Source organism: Brachycentrus maculatus, unplaced genomic scaffold (genome assembly GCF_059751285.1).
Source record: "Brachycentrus maculatus isolate JH-2025_06_01 unplaced genomic scaffold, ASM5975128v1 h1tg000366l, whole genome shotgun sequence".
Taxonomy (NCBI): Eukaryota; Metazoa; Arthropoda; class Insecta; order Trichoptera; family Brachycentridae; genus Brachycentrus; species Brachycentrus maculatus.
In genome coordinates, this window is record NW_028281115.1 from 90,080 (window position 1) to 112,831 (window position 22,752).

Consider the following 22,752-nt stretch of genomic DNA (forward strand, 5'->3'; position numbering starts at 1 on the left):
TCATATTGATATAATTTATATAGATCAGCAATTGACATCTGATATAGAAATTCATGGATGTCTGCATAAACATTTATTTATATAGATGTACGAGCGTACATATGTATAAGTAGATTAATCCACCTAAATAACAATTTCGCATGCCTACTAAATAAATAATAAGGGCATTAACCGTGATATAAATAAATAAAACGGTAATCGCACCAACTAAAGGGTAGAAACTTCCCTTGTTAATCTGACAGTAGATCGATGTGTGTATGTAATAATGTTTACGTTCTCTACAACCGAATCAAACAATTTCCAATTTTCTGATTGAGGAACTAAATAATTAACACTCAGACCAAAACACAGCTGCCTATTTAGCGATATCAAAGATGTATATATTTTTTTTATATTTTGTAATAATGTCATTATTAAATGATTATTATACTTTTTTTTAATATTGATGTTTACCTTTGATTTATTTTTAAATAAAGGTTTTTTTTATCGATTTAAATTTAAAAAAAAAAGCGAAACAACAAAAAAAAATTTACGTAAAAGTTAGTACGAGTACGAGGGGGACATTTATGCCGTATCTGCTATTCTTCTTTTCCTCTTCTCACATATAGAATTAACTTTATTTCTAAGAAACTTCACGTAACGTCTGTATTATATTTAACATCATCACCCGAGAATTTTTAGTTTAAGACTAATCACTTTGCTTTATATTATTGACGATTAAACAAACTCATTAATAATATTTCTTTTTATTTATTATATATAAAAATATCCAAAATTAAACAAGATTTTTGGATTGAGTTCTACTTTTTTTAAAATAAATACAAGATTTTGATAATGTATTGATAAGACGAAACGCCTCACAATATACATATATATATATATATATATATATATATATATATATATATATATATATATATATATATATATATATATATATATATATATATATATATATATATATATATATATATATATATATATATACATATATATATATATATATATATATATATATATATGTATATATATATATATATATATATGTGTGTGTATATATATATATATATATATATATATATATATATATATATATATATATATATATATATATATATATATATATATATATATATATATATATATATATATATATATATATATATATATATATATATATATATATATATATATCACAGTGTATATATTTAAATAAAAGTAAAATTTAATCCAATAATCAAGTGAAAATATATATATACATATATATATATATATATATATATATATGTATATATATATATATATATATATGTGTGTGTATATATATATATATATATATATATATATATATATATATATATATATATATATATATATATATATATATATATATATATATATATATATATATATATATATATATATATATATATATATATATATATATATATATATATATATATATATATATATATATATATATATCACAGTGTATATATTTAAATAAAAGTAAAATTTAATCCAATAATCAAGTGAAAATTTGGATATTCGTATTACCCAAAAAAAACTTTTTTTTAAGTGGTGTCAATTAAAATAAAATATTTTGGTCAGTCGATACAATTCTGTTCTGTAACTTTGCTACTAAAGAAATGCATTTACAAATTGCCTCCTTTTTTGGGGATTGATGTATCTCATTTCAGTTTGTCGGAACATGTAATCTATTCGTTCTAATCCCTCACTTAAGTAGGTATCGGTTTTAGTAAGAATAGCCCTGATAATATTATATCCTGTGGATTATTCTGTAGAATACAACAAACTGTTGGATTATGTAGGGTTTTCTCAGACAGCTTCTATCCGAACAATTAATAATTTATTCTTACGTTTTTAATTAATATTTACTTAGTAAATATCAATATTTACAAAGAAAATCATTAATAAAAAATGGATAGATTTTACGACAAAGTGACTGCCGAATCAATTAATGAAATTATTCTTACGTATCAATGTTCACATATTATTCAACACATATTATTAATTCTTTGAGGCATGGAATTTCAGCAAATAAAAAAAACTCATATTTTACAGAAATTTATTTTTTATTAAGTATAACAATTTTGATTTTATTTTAATTAATAAAGAAAGGAAGCTTCAAAAAAATTAATAAAAAATAAACAAAAAGTCATTAAAGTTTTTAATGTTGCAATGGATGAGATAAAATTTAAACCTCTGTTCCAGTAGCAATTTTTAGTTTTCGAGGTGATATAAAAAAGATCCTACCATGCAGATCCCAACAAAAAGGTGCGACACTTTTAACCCAACCATGCCTCAAAAATTTAAATATTTATGAGAAGAAGAGAGATACCAAAATGAATTTACAATATCAGAATGCAATAACAAATAATTCCAACAGAATTAAAGATATTTGGGAATCAAATATTTACAGAAATATTAACGAAATGAAGTTTTGGTAGAGAGAACTCGAACCTAGAAACTCTGTCTGGAAGGTTAGTTTAACTGACTACAGGACCACAACATCATTGTCATTTAATTTTTTTTTAAATCTTTAATAAAACTTTTTTTTAAATGTGTGATGCCGTATTTTATTAATTTATTTGTTATTTTTCATTAAAAACATATTTAGAAACAATATAATATAATATCAACAGATAAAGAGTATTGAATTTATCTCGTCCTTTTGCAAAATAAAAAATCCAGAAAATTGAGAGTTAAAAAAATGTCTAACTTATTAAATATTTACAATAACTCATTCATTATTACAAAGCTAATCCTTTGAACATGTGTCGAAATAGCATTAAGTCAAAATTGTTTGAATCAAATATTCAAAATGGAAATGACAAAACGTCACTCACAAATCACAAACATGACAACTTAGAATCAGAGTGAACTTAATAATGAAAACCGTTTATTTTGAAATTATCTCTGTATAAGTACAATGTCATGAAATGCATTTTTGAAATATCATGACGCAAAACGTTTATTTCAAAAAATTAGTTTAAAGATTACTCAATGTTTTTACACAAATTATAACGATGATTTGATTAATATAGTTTTTCTTTACAAAATTTTGAGGGTGTCCAAATACTTGTTCACAAATCTGGATAAAATCCAATTGTGAGAGTTATTTTTCAAAATATTTTTTTACATCTCAACAAAGATGAACATGTAAGTCTAGGCATTTACGAGGATTACGACTGTCATAGGCTGGTTTAAGTGATCACTTTACACACGTGTAATATTCACTGATTCTACCCATGATTGACAACCACAATACTAAAATTCTTTAAACTTCTATATATATATATATATATATATATATATATATATATATATATATATATATATATATATATATATATATATATATATATATATATATATATATATATATATAGTTCAAATTCAAAACATGGTGCTTAAATAACTAAAGACATCTTTGTTGAGATGTCAAAAAAGATTATAAAAAATAAATCTCATAATTGGAGTTTATCCAGATTTGTGAACAAGTATTTAGACACACCTAAAATGTTGTACAGAAAAACTTTTATTTGAATCAAATATTAAAAATATATATATTGATAATAAGACACATTTAACTACTATTTCCTACTTATAATACTGAGTAGGTGAATAATTATAAATATAAAATTGACAAAAATCGTTGTGATTTGGCCACTGAGTGTAAAGGGTGAAAGTGATGCTCTATTTAACCGGACGTAATAGCCAGTTGAAATGTGTATTGTTACGTGGTTGTGTTACTTTCTTTTTCGTTCGGCATACTTTGGACCAGGACTAACGGTAAGCAGAAGCAACTCTCTCCGCGTAGAGAAATGTGTGTTATGATTGACGAGAATATTGGTGTCAACTTTAGTATCGCGGATAGTTTCGTGATTCTGGTATTCAAATTCCCAAGTTCATGATATTCTGAATAATATTCTTGTACTCAATTAGTAATGGGATTACATCGAATGAAATACAATCTCTCTGCTAGTGGAAAACAGCACGAATTGTAATAGATCATTTATTTTTGGAAAATTCTTGACACGGAACTAGTACTGTTGATCATCAGACAGTCAGATATAATAAATTTACTATGACAGTACTATGTATCGTAAAGGTATTGTTTTCATTTTGATGGTTCCGTTATTTACAGTGTCTACTATAACATGCTTAAATACAAATATCAATATCGTCTTTTTAGCAGTTTATAAATTGGTTGAACAAACTCTTGCAAATTCAATGTGATATAAAGACCTGAAAATATTTTTATTTACATACTCAAGTCCTCATAATTATACTGAATTAATAAGTAGTGCGGGTTTACACCATAAATAAGCATAAATATGCTCTCTGATTTGGTCGGGTCAAATTTTGTGGTTTGTGTTTATTCAATTTTCAAAGATTTATCTTGGATTTATATAATATATTTAATATCGTAAGATTTACGAAGTTATTCAAGAATTTGTAGTAATTTTTTATCAAGAAAACGCTGGATTTTTAATATTTATTTTTAATTTACATGTACGTTGCACATATTTGCCAATGATAATATATATATATATATATATATATATATATATATATATATATATATATATATATATATATATATATATATATATATATATATATATATATATATATATATATATATATATATATATATATATATATATATATATAAACAGTGAAAGAAAATACAACTAAGAAAATATCAAAAGTTTATATAATTACAGAACCTTAATCACAGATTCCCAACCTCTTTGGCGTATTGCCTCCTAGGAGATATTACATTTTTATAGCTACCCTTCTCAATGGGGTATTTGCCTCAAAAACAATATTTTTGTTTTCATCGCCAAGGGGGTGGAATTTTGATTCAAAAACTTTGATTTTAAACAAAAACAGAAATCTCTCAAAATTAAAAAAATAGACTGCAAAATTACATTAAAACATTCTATACTGTTGATCGCTCCCCAAGTGCCTTCAATCGCCCTATGGGGAGCGATTTTGCCCACGTTGGGAATTTAATTGGAGACTATCATCCTGCTTATAGGAAATAAACAGTGGAAAATTTTAATCTGAACCCTAGAGAATGGTTGGTGCGTGTCTTTTAATAAAATGCCTTATATATACACAATTGAGTGTAGATAGAAAAATGAAAATAGATGATGTAGTTTGTTGTTTTTATGAACATCATTAATAATTTCACTTTTATTTATTTATTGACTTTAAATGTAAAAAAACTCCATATTTATACTTTTAATGGTAAAATCAAACACTGAGTCTACTAAATTGTTCACTTTATTTTAGATTTTTTTAAAAACCTTTAAACAAAACTTCTGTGACAATTGTTTTAAAATTAAAGGTCATTTTAAAACTAATATTTGTAGCCATGTAATTCTAGGTATTTATATTTTAATTAACCTTATCAACTAAAGTACGTACAATTATTATAATTATGTGGAAAAAATAAGAGTTTAGGGTAAGGCTAAGTGTTTTAAAGGCGATGAGTAATTTAAGTGCTTATATCTATATTTCGGGGATATTTATAATAAAGTAAGTATTTATTGACATACTTGTATGTATTTTGAGATATTTGCTGTGAAAATTATATTGATAATATTTTAATAGGTCAGTGATTTTAATACATTTAATACATTTTAATGCATATCGCTCACTCCTTTCAAGAACGTCATAAATCAAAAATCGTCAATTTTCAGTTGTGCTTGTATTCGGAATGCCCACAAAATGTACTATATCCCCGCAAAAGCGGGATTTTTTTAACTCAATATTTACCCGCTACAGGGCAGAAAGTGTTGTTTTTGCATTTTGAAGAAAAGGTAGTGTTGAATTATTTTTTTAAATTTACTAAATATTTTTCAAATGGAGAAAAAACCTTCAGGTTAAACCTAAAAAGATCTGTTGCACAGTAAAAAGTTCAATATTTATTTTTAATACATTATGTTATATTTGTAAACATTAAAAACGTTCTCCTATAAAATCAAGTTTTTTGATTTATGACGTTCTTAAAAGGAGTGAGCGATATTTTATCAAGAATATATATAAACTTGAATTTATTTGATTGAATTTATTAAAATATGATTTAAAAATATAAATAATTTCTTAAAATGAATATACTTTATAAGCAATCTTAACAATGGTTTTCTTCAAACCACACACAAAAAGCTAGTTGAGATTTGAGGGCACAATGATTAATAGATATGACGTCTAAATTTGGATTCATCACAGTGACCTTCAAATGGCGGATCACAGATAAATATTTTGTCAGCACGCAAACGAAGATGTCAGGAAACTGTATTACTTAATCTTTTATTTCACCTACTCGTTTCCCGCACGATTTCCATTGTTCCTTCCATGCATTCCATAAACCCACGGTGTTATTTCATATTTTAAAATCCTAAAGGTGTCAAGAGAAGAGATAATAATAGCGTATGACCTCAAGATCTAAAAATGATTTAATATTTATCATCTTTTATTTCATTCAATCAATTATTATGTTCGTTTATCACAATAATTTTCTGCACGCGATAATATTTCATATAACTCCGAAAAATATTACTCTTTTTTTTTTTTTTCCTTGTTTTATAAAATTATTCAATGTTTTTTTTTCATATTTTACGTGAGTTTTTGATGACAAAACTTATTTCAAAATATTTTTTCCAACGTAACCTAACCTAACCAATCCTTACCTACGCACCTACTTTAAAGCTGGTAATAAAGGAATGTTGATATTAAGAGAATTAAGATTTGAATTTTTTTAAATATTTATCTATAATTTTATAAAATAAATTGTTATAATAATTTACTACACACGATATTACTTATTATAGCTCCAGAATTCACAATATTTTCAGAATCAGAAAAAAATATCTTTCATTATTTAAACCATATTTTCGATGGTAAAACTTGTTGAAAAATCATTTTTCCAACTAAAACGAACCTCACTGATCCTTACCTAAAAACTGTGGAGCTGGTCTAAAGAAATATTAATTTTAAGAATATCAAGCCGGACATATTTTGCATAATATAGGTACTCCATTACGGAAAAAGATAAGACCAAACGACATAAAATCAATAATATCAATACGTTTGTAATACGCCTCTGCCCAAATATAAAATTCATATTTAATGATTCGTATCAATGTGTTTTTATGCGATCGCAAAAGTTTCACAAAACACATTGACATAGTTCGTGGTAGTATTATCGAGAGTTATAATTTCACGTGCACTTCGTACCTTGCAATGAGCAACATTGTGTCAGCAATGGCGTTTCTCAAAACCTTTTTCCAGCCATGTCTATTTGCCCTGTCTTACGGTCTGTGCACGGCTTCTTGTGACACTTTTTGTCCCCTTTCTACGTGATCTGCGAGCAAATTTATTGTCTCCCGGTGCGATTATTGTCTATAGCTTTCTTGCCAGTGTTGTAAAAACAATCGAATCTCGTCACACTGTAACGATTGCCGAAACTGAAGCAGTTCTTCGTCAGCATTGCCCACCGCGCGAATACGGCGACTCGATAATAATAATTATTGCAAGTTTAATAATTGTGTTCCTTTTTGCACGAACTATGGCAATACTAGGAGTTGGTGTAATACAGTTGTGTCAATACAAATTTTATGCAAAGCTTCTGGTAATTGAAATCGACCAACTGCACGCAACTGTTTCTACTCTTTTATAAATTCTGAAATTGTTTTCATATTGTAGGAAGTAATAAAGTGATTAACAAAGAGTTTAAATACTTATCAAAAGCTTCGATTCATGAAATGAGATATTAATAGTTAAATATAAAACACTTTGAGTGTGTGCAAATCCTTGTTCACAAGTCTGGGTTTCTCCACTTATATTTTGGCATCTCAACAAAGATAAAGAAGTTTACGGAAGTTTGGGTATTCGAGGCTTACGACTCATCAAAGGCTGGTTTAAGTGATCACTTTATGTATACACGTGTAACATTCACAATTCTATCTATGATTGACAACCACACTACTCAAATTTTGGAGCTCATGCATCTCCTATTACAAACCCTCTCTCAACACACTTTTCTTAATTTTATCGATAATGCATATCCCAGCCTAGCATTTTTTTCTTATATCACCATTCCAACATCTGTCATAGAACGTTTTGCCACACATTCATCTGAGAGAACGCATGTCGACTGCATTCAGTCTACTCTCATCCTTATTTAACCAACTCAATTGCTTCAGTTCCATTAAGGTGTAACATACTTCTGCGGTGGGTAAAAACAGGCTTTTGACCGAAATGGCAGAGCCATCTGTTGATGTAACAGTAACACAAATAAAACATAACATTGCCGATGGCGGACAGCGTGCTTCTTGGGGGATACTGTCCAAGTAGCATTTACAATGTTTTCGAGTGCATTATTGTTTCATACATTGATATTCACCTTGATATGTTCTACTCCAATCTTTCAAAATTTAAAGCTAAATTGTTCGAAATCTTATAAACCCAAAAAAATTAATTCTATTCCCTGTCCTTTCCTTTTCTTCTTTTCCTATCACTGCCATCTCCTTTTCTCTGTATCCCATCCTTGTCTCATGTCTCTTCCTTTATATAGACCTCTCTTATGCATAGTTGTGAAGAACTATAATTGGTACTCATGATTTTATTTTTTGTATTCTGTATGTATCATATATTGTAACTGTTGTTCTTCCTTCCAATAAAATAAAATAAAATAAAATAAAATAAAACACAAAGTATTTTCATCGTTTTAAAAAGATTGTAAAATTAATATTATAATAAAAACGTATTTCCTTTTTTTTTCTTTTTCAATTTACCAGAATGAGCTACGACAACCCGTACCCGGGTACAGCTAGTGTAAAATATATGTAAATAATTGCTTAAATCAAAATCCAAACAATTTTCTTCAATATCTCAACGTCGAATATAATAATTATTCGTGTAATTCGCGTCCTTTAGAAAATGTTTGGTAATTTCCATTAGAATCGTGGGACGAAACTTGGGTTTATTCGTTCCATCACAGCTGTGCTCACTTTTAATTGTCCCCTACCGTTTTAGGTGTACGAGAAAGTATTATAAATGCAAATTTACGAAGTTAAAGAACAGCAATTTAAAAGTTTGTTCATCTGCAGGTTGTCGTTATATAATATACCGTAAGGTTTCAATACGAATTTTAGTTAAGTCGGGTTATGGTCCCGTGCTGACTACGTGTCGTGGACTCTATTGTTTTTATTTTTATTGTTTACTTAAGTAAGTTGATATTACATTAAATGTGTTAATTAGTACTTAACAGTTGTATCATTACAGTATTACTACATTTTATCATTAATTACAAGTATTTACATATATTTTGAGACTAAACCATTACAATCAAAAATAGTTTGGCATATTATTATGAAAAACAATTGTACATTATTAAATATTAATATTTTTTCTCATGTGTTTTTTTGTTGCAAAATCTTTGCTCATTTTTTACTTCATAGTAATGGGCTTTATTACTAGTTATCACTTTTCAATAGGCTTTAGATTTGACTCCCGTTTTCCGATAGCTGTATTTTTTAAAAATATTAGGTTGCTTAAGCCTATAAAACAAGTATCTGATAAATATTTGTGTATACCACAAAATAAAATTGTAATCAAGTTTATGATAATTTTTCAAAATACTATGAAAATTCACAAGCAAATATACATTCAAATGAATGTATATTTCTTCATTTTTAAAAAAGTGTCATAAAAATATACACCATTCAATGCTTCTCTATGTATTCTTTTTTTTAATGTGTTAAAAGTGAGTTCGATGGCTATGCAACCCGGACGAACCCAAACCAGATGTATGAGATGTCAAAAAGTTGACCAGGCCATATTACAATATACTCAAAGGAAAGTGAAGATTCTGTTAAATTTTTATTCTTTTTTGTCCAAGAATAAACAATGTATCATATAATATCTCACAAATAATCGGATATGAGGTAGTATTTTTAGGAAAATTGCGTTTTTTATCATATTATTTATTATTATAACCTGTCATCAACAATAAATATGTATCTTTTTTGAAAAAATGCCTTATTTTACTGTCACAAAAATTAAGCTCTTTAGGGAAAGCGACAATAATACTGAATATTCAACAAAATAATAGTAAATCCCCAAAATAAATCATTGTGATTTGATGTTATTATATGTTGTGTCCGATGTTCGATAGTGAGTGTTTTTTATAATTTCTTTTAGCCATTCATTCAATAATTTTTAATTTGCATCTTACATAAATGTATTTCCAATATACTAACTTGAGATTATTAAGTTGGGTATGTTTTTTTTAATAGAGATGCAAGTAATAAAAAAATTATAGTTGTATTAAAAAAATTATATTGCGTACCTACTCGTTGTTATTTCTTGTTTGAATAAATATGTTTCACAAAGAAAAGACTGATCGCTTATTCGATTACCAAGAATAGTTTACGAATAAAAGACCAATGAAAAAATACATCAAAGCAATAAATTCAGTAAACATAAATGATAGTGATTCGCGGGATACGGAAACGGAAGATAATAAATATTATTTTAACATATATACATACATAAAGTTAATGAAAAATGATTTCACCATGGATACAAATAAAAACACACCATATATAAAAATAATAAAAGAACGAATAAATAGGGCAAAAATTTATTACCCATTAAGGAAATGTAGCTTAAAACTAAAATTATTATAAATTGTGAATTGCGAAGAGTACAAGGCTAAGATAAGCATTATCGACGATGTTTAGAAATGGTTCCGAAAAGAGTTCGGGATAATAAAGCACTGAATTAATGATAATGATTTGTCCGGCTCCGTATATAATGGCGTATATAACGCTCGGCTACCGTACTGGAGGCCCAGGTTTCAATTACCAGGGGGGGGTCTAATAAATATACGTGATTTTTTCACTCTATTATTTATTCAATATTACCCTGGACTGGTGCTTGAAGCGGAGAGCAGAACACCTTTCCTTCATGTGTTAACGATCAAGATAACCCTGCGTTTATATGATGCAGTGCCCTATGCTCTATTGGGTGCGGATGAGGGTTTGAAGAAGATGAAGATATTTGTTTAAAAATGTATCGTGTCAAGGCTGAGAAAATCATTGTAGAATCACAGATACATTAGGCTATACTAAGATATATGACATATTACATTCGCAAATATAACTTTTGTTGGTGCTCATGGTCTCCAATTGTACCGTCATATTATCACTAAGACTTACTGAAAAAGTATTCGTTTTTTTTAAATTACCTAACGTCCAAGTGAATCTGAAATCTACCCACGGCTTATGCAATACCGCTTATCGTGAGGCTACTAGGGCTTCAACTTTTTAGGTTTTATAGCCTATGCCTACTCGTGAGTGGATTTACTCTTAATGTTTAAGGTTACAATAATTTCATGAAATTTGTAAATGAAAATTCTAGGCAAAAACACTCGCTATGGTATACTGTACCAATGCTCCTTTTATCTCGCCATGCCCTACAAGCAAATTTAATGCATTTACTCTATGTGATTTTCTATTGAGAGCCATTCCTAAATCAAAATCACTCGATGGGTAATATAAATCCCGTTTTTGAAAAAAATATTTATAAAGTTAACATTTCGAAAGTTGAAGTAATTAACGTGCATGCATGCGGAAGAAGAGAAGTTGGTTTGTAAAGCCAGAGAGTTGTATGATCCCCTACTCTCTCTGCCTCCCTGGTATGTTTTTAAGTAAGTTTAATTTAAAACATCGGGGAAAGGAAGTTGTTTTGGTTAAGTGGTAATTCCGGAGGAGTTTTCAAAAATACATCTTAAGCTTTTTGATAAGCTTTGGCAAACCCGAATGCAGTAGCCATTTCTGTTATTCTCCTTTTTTGTTTCGTTATTAAGGTTTAAAAAAAAGAACTACACAGTATTATAACAACAATGTTTTTGTTATTGAAATTTCACTAAGTACTTTAAAACTTCTTCAAGCGTCGTGTAAAAATTATCAGTACATACATAACGTATGAGTATGCAACTCCTAGTACCGTTATCATTCCTGATAATCTTTATATCCTACCTACCATTCCCCCTCCATTTCCTTTCCTGTATAAAAGTTATGTTATCACACGAACTGATTCACACAAGTCTTTTTTATCTAATATCTAAAAACACAGAGCAAGACTGTTTACCTTGCCTTCATATAATTCAGTTTACACGATTTCAATCCAGTATTGTGCTTTATGCACCATTGGATGCGGACATGAGTCAGAAGGAGTTAAAAGCTCAAAATATATTGACTTAAGGTCCCATCAATTAACATTATTAGATGTAATTGAAATATATTTCTGAGTAACTTTTTGGTTCATGGCGTATTGATCTTTTTGCATTTTTAATCTCCCTTAAGTCTCCTGTCGAACTTGAATTGGATAAAAAAAAATTCTTTACAAAACTATTTTTAAATGCATAAAATAAATATAAATACTAAAAAATAATCAATCTTAACTTGATAAGAAACAAATTCAAGGAACAATTATGGACCCCTTATACGTTTTAAAAATTTTAAAATTATTTAAAAATATATTTTAATTTCTATTACATATTCTACTGCTTTATCCTAGAAGCTGATTCTGTTCACTGAACCTTCCCTTGAATGGTAATCAATTAGCCTCTCATCTGTCTAATTCGGTTCCTTATGTACCATTTTGGTACAGATAAATGAGAAGAAAAAAATGAAGACATGATAAGTTGTTTTGAATATTGAAAGCATTAACTTTGTGGATCATTTTGAGATATTATTTCGAGAAATAAAAATACTTTGTGTTCTGATCCACTCACATGAGTGGATTAGAACACAAAGTATTTTTATTTCTCGAAATAATACATGATAAGTTAACCACGTGTATCTTACAATAATATATGTTGACTGTGTGCATATGTAAAATGTTTCAAGGTGATGACATCAGCATTTGTTAATCAAATTAGGCAACGTATTATTATTTCTGGTAATGTAATATCATAATCAAATGTAATGTATTCCCAACATTGTGCATTAATACAAATATAACATTCCTACAAAATTAATAAAATTAAAATTTGGCTCGTTAGTATAGAAACGGTGCATATGAACGTTTTATGATTCAGCGCAGGTACTCGACCGAACCTCATTAAATTAATTTAATTGTTGTTTCACAGTTAAAAGACTTCACAATCATTTGTGCTGCTTGTAGTTATGTCTTATGCGGGCGTGTGGGCGTATTTTGGCATTGAAGTTATTCATGCTGTAGAGAATCTCTCTTATTTTGTACTTCACATCCTATGTATATATATCCGCCTCCAGCTGGAGCCGTACGATGCACCGTGAAATCTCACATGGTGAGTTTCTAAATTCCGCAAGATCATTAATTATAATGTGTTGTATAATCAGAACTATTTGCTAATTAAATAATGTACTTTGAATTAGTCCGGTTGACTTCTATGTAGATGTTTGTATATATATATATATATATATATAAACAATCATCTATATATATATATACATATATATATATATATATATATATATATATATATATATATATATATATATATATATATATATATATATGTATATATATATATATATATATATATATATATATATATATATATATATATATTTATACATATATATATATATATATATATATATATTTATATATATATATATATATATATATATATATATATATATATATATATATATTTATATATATATATATATATATATATATATATATATATATATATATATATATATATATATATATATATATATATATATATATATATATATATTTATATATAAATATATATATATATATATATATATATATATATATATATATATATATATATATATATATATATATATATATATATATATATATATATATATATATATATATATATATATATATATATATATATATTATATTTATATATATATATATATAAATATATATATATATATATATATATATATATATATATATATATATATATATATATATATATATATATAAATATATAAATATATATATATATATATATATATATATATATATATATATATATATATATATATATATATATTTTAGAGTCAAAAAATGTTTATGGAATCTTGGCTATTTAGAGGGTTTATAACCTGTCATAGGCTTAGTGGAGAAAACTTGAAGAAAAGATTAGCGAAATTGAAAATTGAACCTCATGTTTTCAGGCGTTTTCCAGCATGTAGAATAATTCGGTTCGGAACTTGCAAACTTAAATATAAATGAGGTTGTCAATTATGGGTGAAATGGTGAATATTACTCGCGTGTAAAGCGTTCACTTAACCAGCCCATTTAAAGACCCAGACTTCCATGTTTTTCGTCATCTATGTTGAGATATCAAAAATAATTAATAGAATTACAATTTTTTTTTGTTTTCTATGGGGCTTGTGTTTGTAAAAATATCACAGAATAGTTGTCGAAACTTAAATCTCTGACTCAAGAGTCCACGGGAATATAATTCAATTAGAAGTTTATTCAAGAGCTCTTAATATACTATTGATGTGAAATAACTTTTGCCTATCAACTCTTCTTCTGTTTCATTTTAGATATCTAAATTCATTTTGAAAAGAGGAAATCAGTATGACTGTTTTAAAAATGTGATTTTTAAAACATTTTCTACAATTTTTTTTTTTCGGAGTTAAAGAAAACAATATTTATATTATTAATTGATTCGGCATTAACTTTGTGGAATGACATGATTATTTTATTAAAATGAAACACTTGAATATACCACTTTATCGAGTTATATTTTTATTTACGACTAGTTTCGAAAACGACAGTTGTTTTTATCTTCTGCTACAAATTAAAACATTAATTTAAAATGTGATTTTCAATACACTCTCTACAATTTTCTTTTTCTTTCGGAGTTGAAGAAAACCATATTTATATTATTAATTGATTCGGCATTAAGTTTGTGGAATGACATGATTATTTTATTAAAATTAAACACTTGAATATACCACTTTATCGAGTTTTATTTTAATTTACGACTTGTTTCGAAAACAACTGTCGTTTTTGAAACTAGTCGTAAATAAAAATAAAACTCGACAAAGTGGTATATTCAAGTGTTTAATTTATAATAAAAAACAATATTTCGTAATGGTTCGTGTGCTGGTTGCTTTCCTTTTATTATAAGGACACAGAACAACACAATGATCAAATAAATAGTGATCACTTGTAATTTTTATGCCGTTAGAAGCTTATATCAATCTTTCCCTGGTTGTATTGACTCCATATATGTATGAACGAATCCATATTTCGATAACCACAACAGGTTTGCAATGTTACCCAATATAACATGATCATTGTCAATAAGTCACAAATTTCTCAAAGAAAGCAAATTGTCAAACTGCAACGTTATGAAACAAGCTATAATAGAAACTACAAAAGGAAGACTTTAACAAAAGTATGCCATACAAATAATAGATATTCACCATACAACGGTTTCCTACAAAACAAAATTGTCGAAGAAAATCGATAGGTTTTAATCGGTTAAGAAATAAATAGTTTTTTTTTAAATAACAGAAGAGATCTTTGATAAATAGTACATCATGTAGCACCATATTTTGCACGTTTTTTAGATGAAACGCTTGATCTTTCAACTGTCGTTCAAATAAGTATTATTGAAGACCGAGAAAAACATGACAAAAACATCGGGTATGTCAAATACTTCAAACCGGTCAGGTTAGGTGAGGAAATAAACGGCAAGTATTTATGAGGAAAGGCATGAATGTGGAAGAGGCGACCAATGTTTGCAAAGACAGATAGATGTGGTATTCTATTCTCTCTGCTTACTCCCGAGGTAAGTAGCTCGATGGTTTGTTAGTTAGTTCAAGTGTTATTTTATTGTTTATTTATTTCATTATTATTATTGTCTTTTGTTTTACTTAAATAAATAAGTAAATAAATAAAACGTGATGTTGAAAGGACGGAACTGTAACATATAGGGAATCTCGTTCAAAAAAGGAAAAAAATGTACAGAGTAGTGTAGTGTGTTTGAGGTTTCAGAAGGACTTATACTCCACTTTTTTTCATTAAAAAAATTGCAGATGAGCTTCGTCCAAACGTAGTATTAGTTTACTCTAACATGGCGTTTAATTTCTACATGCGGTTCCAAGAGTACCACTGAAGCATCAAGTATTTACCATATTATTACTTCGATTTCGCGATCGAGGCCTAGTATTCGTTAAGTCTTAACTTAATTTTCTCTAAATCCAGGTAACATTTTACGTAATGGATGTTTTTATTAACACGTTGACTGCCACGGTAATTTTCAGAATTCTGGTCTAAAAAGCCAATTTCAAAAACAATAAAAATATCTTATTACTTCTTGATTTTGAATATTCAAAAAATTATGTTTTGTGTTAATTTATTTTTTTTATTTTTTGTTAATGTAAGCCAGCATTGATTTTTTATTTCCTAACCAGAAGCCATCTATCCATATTAGCACTGATATACTACAAATTTTATCGTAACTGCACGAATATGGTTACTAAACACAGCACGAGATAACTCGTAGTCGTCGTCCTAGCAAAGAACGCAATCTACGAGTTATCTTATAGTTGGCAGTTAACGTGTTAAAACACCGTTTTTGCATTGAAAATTTAAAAAAAAATCTAAATCATTATAAAGGTTTGAAAAGAAAAGAGTTGTTGAAAGGTAAGGAGTTAAACAAAAATTGTATACATATTCTAAAAACAAAAAAATTCCAATTTACATTATAAAAATCGGGCGTGGACACACATGTAGCTCAAAGTGCGGCTGATTCTTATTTCTGATTCATCTGATTCTCATTCTCATTTGAACGCTCGAGATCTTAGCCTTAATCCAGAATTATAAAGAGTTTTCTTTTTAATGACGGGCAAAATACACAATTATACCAGTAATTTCAATAATTATGACATTTTTCATAAGTGTAATTGCTGTTATTCAACGCAAACCCATGCGAAAGTAATTATTGCACAATTTTTGACAAAAAGTATGCTTACTTTCTATATTGTATTTTGCTACTAACAAGGCGACATTTCTTGCTACACCACTTATATATGTACGTGAAGTATGCCCTGCTATGAAAAAAACACAATAATTGCTGGTACAAAACGTGATTTTTGGCAAAATCAAAGTTCAAATTATAATACAGCTTACAATATATTTAAATTTATTGATTTTAAACATTATCTTTGTAACAATATTCCAATACAAGAAATGTAGTAATTCATTCACAAAAACCAACTCTTATCCAAAAATTAACAAACCAACACCGCTTTTCTGTAGGGTTAGGCAAAGAGAATAGAATGTCACACCTATCTTTTTTAGCAAACAATCTTCGCCTCTTCAATATTCATACATCTCCTTATACATACCCACCGATTATTTCGACTCCTGGCTGGATTACTTTCACGTTTTTGAAGTACTTGATTTTACCAAATTTTCCCTAGTATTTCTCTGCCTCTTTTTAATTGACGTATGTTAATAAGTATAAATATGTATCATAAGTATAAATCATAAATTAAATAAGTAATAAATCACTTGTACTATACGGGCCTGCAGAGGAAGAAAATCACGTCCAACAGACAAAATGTCCAACAGTTCCAGCTATGGAAGTCAAAGAGGGAGGTTTTTGTTAAATACTGTACATAAGAAGACTTAAGATAGTTTTATTGATAAAATTTTTAATTCAATTTTCAATCGTTGGTATTATTTGTATTATTATTTTTTTGGTCAATTATTTTTATAACTGGTATGTAAATATTATATCCAAAGCCATAACATGCATCAGTTTAAATACATACAAAAACATTATGCATATTTCAATTTGTGGAATGGCGAACCTAGACGACAGTTTTCTCCGTATTATTCTCAAAATTGATTAAAGTTTCCAAGAATGCACGTATGCGAGTATATAATAACGTAATAATGTAGGTTCTAAGGGAACCCTTTAACTAAACGTAATTTTGCCCTTCCTTTCATGCTTGGAATCCGCCATTAATTATTCTAAAAAAAAAGCTTTAGTGCTTCTGGAATATTCTTCGTACGTTCTACAATGGCCGGCCGCTCCGTTCCACATTCTTCTCCTCTGTGACGTCACATTCCCTTTTTGCAATTTATGACATGTAAGGACTGGAATATATTACTTTTCCACGCGTGCTCACAAACTCGAGACTAGACAATAAGGGAAAAGGTAAAAGAAAGAAAAACATATTCATTTGTATTCCTCTGAATTTCAAATATTAATAGATTATAAAATATATTCAAACGAAAAAAATAAATTGAAACCGAATATAAACATTATAATTATTATAATTTCATTAAGACTTTTTTATGGTCAGGTATTGAAGCTACTACCGAATTTCTCATATTAAATTTAACTGAATTGAATATTTATGTAAGTAAAAATGTAAATAAATATTCGATTGTTCAAAATAAAAAATGTCCTTAAGTTATTCAACGTTTGCTTTGAAATTTTGGCACAATGTACAATCGAATACGCGCGTGTTTTTATATGATACACCTGTGACTACTACATGACTACCTACTGCATGAATACTAGTTCATGACTACCGGTTTCGAAATAACCATTCCATCGTCAGTTTAGCCGTAGAGAACAGCAAGTTTTTAAACAGCGTTTTAAGTGGTATTATGAAAAGGAGAGTGTTATATTATTTTTTTTTACCAAAATAAAAATCATTTTATAAAAAATAATGCGTTGCACATATTTATAAAAAAATATTAGCTGCATTCGTTGCTGACGACCAATCTCGAATAATGAAGAAGAATTGAAAGGAAAGAATAAAAAAAATAATAATTCAATGGATATTTTAAAAATAAAATTACGTATTTAGATTATTTTTTGACATCTCATCAAAGATGAAGAAGAATATGGAAGTCTGGGCATTTACGGGGCTTACGACCGTCATAGGCTGGTTTGAGTGATCACTTTACACACGTGTAACATTCACCAATTCTACCCATTATTGACAACCACACTACTCAAATTCTTGGAAGCTCTATATATATGAACCAATTTAGAAACCTTGTTCATGAATCACTAAAACTTCACTAGAGACATCTGTTGGTGAGATGTAAAATTACGTATTTAGTATAAAATTATTATGCAGTTTTTTTATATATCAGTGACGATACATCTTTTCGTTTGATCCACATTTTCTTCCCCCTTCGATTTCAGTTAGTTGAATTGAAGACTTCCCCCTTTTATGCAAGTGTGTCTACTTTACATGTCATTTTTCAAACCCTTTACACAATTTGTAGAGTAAGGTGGAACAATTTGCCAAGTATTTCGTTCACAATAAAGTTTTCGCTGACATTCGGGGAGGGGAGTCTCTTGTGCAGGATTTGCCTGCACCACACTACGAGGACATTTTGTAAGTGATAAGAGAAATCGTTACGGATAAGTTTCCGATAGTTTTTTGGAAGTCCGACATAAATGGGCTTTATGATCCTTTTTATGGTTTTAATAGTTTCAATATCCGATGCTTTATTTATCATTCCCTGCCATTGAATTAGGTACAGCTTACTCGAACTTTTTTTTTGGAACCTTTAAAAGTTTTTTGTGAAAATTTCACTTTTAATATGGATACGTTACCATTCACTTTTGTGGATAACTTTTATTAAATTTTATTATTCTTTTTAAAAAAACACTTAATATTTTTCGATACATCTTTTTATGCGCTTCTACTCTTCATATAGGTAATCATCATTCATAATAAGAATAAAACTTCTTCTTCTTCCTTCTTAATGATCCAAGGATCTGTCTATTTTGTCTCTTGTGACGTGAACTGCCAGTTATTACGCCATCGCTTTGAAGATCATCTCTCGTCTGGGTTCTCTTGAATGGCAATTCGGACCAGTTCATTTTCTTGCATTCTATTGACATGGGCATTCTAGAATCTTCTTCGTTGTCTTCTCCATCTGATTATATATTCCGTTCAACACATTTTAGGAATTTCCTTGTTATTTGTGTAATTATGGTTATGGATTAGACTGGTTCTACTGTAATTACAATAACTTTGTTTTTATTTTATTAGCAAAAAGATTCGTCGTAACCAAGATATTACTTGTTAGTTAAAAATAATGGTTACGCATTGACTTACTAAAATGATGATTAGGCGAATGGAAAAAGGTGTACTTTAATGCCCAGTATTCGATAAGTTGCAATTTAATTTTCTTAAAACCCAAGTAACATTTTTTTTTCTTAAAACACTGTTTTTGTATGGAAAAATATGTTTTTTATCGAAATAATTATATGGTTTTGCAAAGATGTTGTTGAAAAGTAAGAAGTTTTAAAAATATAAAATAAATTATTCTCTTTATATATTAAAAAAAAGTCGGGCGTGAAAAGATGTTTACCTATTCAGCGGTTAGCTGGCGAATGAGTTGTCTTTCCTTTTCAGGTTTATAATCAAAATTAATATGTAATTACAATGTTATGCATTTTGACCCCATTTTGATGTCAATTTCTATGCGAATTACTTCACATTCGTTTAAAAAAGTCGTCTTCAAATGAATACATGAAATCCTAGTGCTTTTGACAGGGATTGTATTATATAATATGACCGCTTTCACCTGTGCTCAAGAGAATCAAAGCTATTTATCATCTGTCACAGGTATACAATTTCATCAAAGACGTATGTCAGTCAATTGGCTACCAATCTCTCTCTTTAATCTCTCTCTATACTTACTATTTTAGTAATTTACCTTTTTGTCTACGGTTAATTTATCTTATGCGCAGACGCAGGATATAAAATTATTCAAGTAACATTATGATATAATCAAATTGGTACATTTGAGATGATTTAATAGTGATTATAGTGTGTGATTGGTATGAAATTTAAAATGATCGATTAACTTTCAATGATTTATTGGTGTGGATAGACACATCAAAGACATGTCCGCAGCTTATTAAATTGTTTCCTTTTATACATGACATATATAAATTATTGTTATTAAGAAATAAGAAATTGAAATTGAAAAATGTGATTTCATGTTTTTTTATTGATTTAACACTTTGGTTTTAATCCATATATCTAAAGCTCTTGAATAAAATTTTGATTTAAATCAGCCTCCTGATTCTCTGATTTTGACATTGATTCATTTTCCAACCAAAACTTTTCTTTCCGTCCGCCATCTTTCTTTTAATCATAAAAGTGTTTGTCCCTATTTGTACCGTTTTTTTATCTACATAAATGTAAATGCTCCTTTGATTAAAATCTATTAAGTTCTTCACCGATTGCAAGAACAGAAATCGGTGAATAGTTTTTTAAGCACAATGGTAGCGCCATTTGTTGAACGTAACAACCACATTCAAATAACTTATGTGATTGTCGTTTCCAAGATTTTTGTTATTTGCTGTGATTCACAAGTATTAAGAAATAAAACATGATTTCTCCAATTAAACTCTATTTTCTTTCTATTATATTAAATCAGACTAAGCCACAGCAACCTCTGGTTGAAAAACGCAAGTTTTATAGTAGAATTAAAATGTAGCAATAATTAACTACGCAATGGGATTTTTTTCACCTATAACGTTTGGTGGCGGAAATTTCATAAAATCTTTTGATTTTTATCGGTTACTCTAAATTCACCTGATATAGATTTAAGTTAAAATGTCTGTAACAGGAAAACATAATAAATCACTTAAAAGTCAATAATATCTCTACCAAAGCATTTTTTATTATATCTGACACATGTACGCGTATCAACAAGAGACTGGTAAAAATGTTATGTTATTGTAAGAGTAAATAATTAACGATCTAGAGTGGAATAGTGATATTATTATGCCTTTAAGGCGTTATTTAAAATTAGTATTGGTTTTTTGGATGACATGTGGGTACGTAATATCCGGATGTAAAATAAAATTCGATTGTAAATGTCTATAAAGTCGTGTGCAACTTCCATTAAAATCTTATTTTTTTCTTCCGTATACTTCACTAATGTTTCTTAGTGTATGAAGGACATATTATTTTTAAAATAAAATGAGTAAAACATTTTATGCATACAAAACTTACCCGAAAAACTTTCTAGCAATTCCGCATGTAGATTAAAATAAATCATATTTTAACCCTTATCCTCACCAAATGTGCATAGGGCACGGCATCGCATGGATTAATATTATATTGGTCATGGGCAAGGTTGACAGTTCTGTAATATAGGTATCACTTCTGGCTAGTATTTAATAAACAACAAAATGCCGAATTGTTCATTTTGACCTTCCTGGGAATCGAAACCGGGGCGTTCAGCGTGCTAGCCAAATGTGTTAATTACTACACTACGGAGATGGACAACGTGAATGCAATATCATTTACATAAACAAAATAAAATTTAACAAAATTTTGGGAATATCGCAATATTTTTATAATAGGTTGTATTTAATACTTCCCATGTTTATTTTTTATTTTAGTTATATCCAAACATACAGACTGCTTTTTAAAATAATAAAAATTAGAGTGACTAGTGTTTAAAAATAGATATTAACTAAATAATTTCCATTTAAATTGTTTTATACCTTTTTATTCTGAATTTTATTTATCTTAGACTGGTGGTGGTGTACTTTGCTTAGGAAATTCTACATCATATGCATTTATTTAATTATAAAAGGTATGTTTGTTATATATTTTCAATTCTAGAAGCTTATCAATACAA

At 27.9% G+C, this 22,752-nt stretch overlaps 1 long non-coding RNA gene across 1 annotated transcript in view; it reads right to left on the reverse strand.

Moving 5' to 3' along the window:
• LOC148303495 (uncharacterized) overlaps positions 1–22,752 on the reverse strand; it is a 106,056-nt gene that overhangs the window by 68,021 nt on the left and 15,283 nt on the right. The window lies entirely within an intron of this gene.